The sequence below is a fragment of the Penaeus monodon genome, chromosome 31, assembly GCF_015228065.2.
Source record: "Penaeus monodon isolate SGIC_2016 chromosome 31, NSTDA_Pmon_1, whole genome shotgun sequence".
Lineage (NCBI taxonomy): Eukaryota > Metazoa > Arthropoda > Malacostraca > Decapoda > Penaeidae > Penaeus > Penaeus monodon.
Window position 1 is genome coordinate 4,474,168 of NC_051416.1, and position 1,818 is coordinate 4,475,985.

At 38.4% G+C, this 1,818-nt stretch overlaps 1 protein-coding gene across 2 annotated transcripts in view; it reads left to right on the forward strand.

Annotated features, from left to right (window-relative positions):
• Positions 1-179: 179 nt before the first annotated feature.
• The window catches only part of LOC119593009 (protein white-like), a gene marked incomplete at its 3' end in the record, with an annotated part of 10,442 nt that continues 8,803 nt past the window's right edge, over positions 180-1,818 (forward strand). Inside the window, 1 exon segment of one of the 2 annotated variants that reach the window (XM_037941901.1) lies at positions 180-313. 2 annotated transcript variants of the gene reach the window in all.

Below are 1,818 nucleotides of genomic sequence, written 5' to 3' on the forward strand. Positions count from 1 at the left end.
TCTTTACATCGCAGTTCAACTTTAACCAAACTACAAATATTCTAACAATAATAATCATGCCTCTGGGATGACAGTCTGGCCATTTGTTTATAGTCTATACTAAGATACTTATTGTCATATTATCAATAAGATGAGTCTTTTTCTTTTCTCACTTTCTTCCGCGTCGTCTTTGTCATAAATATGGAATGAAAATGCAGTTCATCCTGTTTGAATCAGCTTCGCCCACTGTTCTGTAAACCTTTTTTCCTGTTTACGTTTATCACTTGTCTCGCAGCGGAGGTCAGGGCAGGTGATTCGTTAACTGCATTTACAGGTTAGTTTCGCAAGTCGTTGAGGACTGTGTGATTACGGGTAAATGTTCAGAATAGGATTAAGATTAAGGAAAAAATAAATAAAAATAGGTGAATGGTTATGAAGAACTCGCAGAACAATATTATTAGTTATTTTTAAAAAATGCTTAAAATATTACTTACCGAAAGTAACGAATATATACGATGTGTGTGGCTTTCCCACTCCACGGTAAAGCAATCAGGTCAAGTTTTTTGCTTAATATGTAAGAGATGAAGTCTGTTGGCCTTAGCCGGAGCGCGTACCCCGGAGGCCACTTACATTGTTCTTCACAGTCCTTTTCTGATTCATTTCTATCTGTCATTTCATCATTGCGTTTGGTCTATCACTGGGTGTATATATATTTGATTAGTTATTCTTAGTTTTGCGACTAAGTATTGAAAAAGTCTCTATATTAGGTGTATTTTTTTCCTTCTGTAAATATGCATGTCTGGAACTGAAATTTTAACAACTTTCTATGAGATGTACTCTTAACATTTAAGTTAACAGCATATTAAAAAGTGTGCATTGTGTCTGAGGACGAACAGCAGAGGAAGATCAAAATGCGAAGAGGGAATTGGGGGAGAAATTAGGGAAATAGGAAGGCGAGATTATGAGAGAAGTCAGATCCCCCCCCCCCAAAAAAAAAAAAAAAAGCCACTAGGGACAAGGAAACCAATCTGGCAGTTGAAAATGACATCTTTAGGGGTTCCCCGTATTTAGGGAAACATGAATTTGGAATAAAGTGGATGAAACATTCTTAAAAAGGCGACTTGATGAGTGGCGATTTGATACCGGGAGAGGCTGATCTAAGCGTATGTCCAAACAGATAAATTAAATAAAATAGATAAGGGAAATTCATCGCAGGTAGGTCGAGTGAAACGAAAAATACGACATAAGAGAGTTAATTGTATGCAGACAAGTGTGTGATCCCTTGATGGCCCACAGAGCAGAGATGCGAAATAGCCGTAGGCCTGACAGGTGGGATTTTAGGGCGTACACGGGAAGGGGAGGGTAACACGTACGGGGTTTATGGACGTGTTGTAGAAATGGGTTTTATAGGGAGACCAGGTCAAGCTTCTAGTTCGTAAGTTTGATAAAAAAGGTGGTATGAAAACTTCCGCTAGGGAGCTTCTGGCATTCCACATGAAAACAGTTCAGTTAAAAGCCATAATTAACACATTTTAGTTTTACAGTCTCCGATGGTTCAGAAAAGATCAAAACAAAATGCCATTTTCTTTCACGCTTTTGCGAAGATATTTAAAAAACGTACAGATTAAGACCGCAGTAATCTTACATGTAATAGAACCTTAATAGATGTCAAAGCCTGTTAACACCCATTTATCCAGGTCATTACCGCTTGGGGGAGCCATAACGCTAATGGAACTTTAAGAAGACCCGAGATTTAGGGCGTTTGCGAGCGTCTGTACGGATATTGTAGTATTAGCATGTAGATTAGTGAATTAATTTTCTGGGTGGACATTGAAGGCG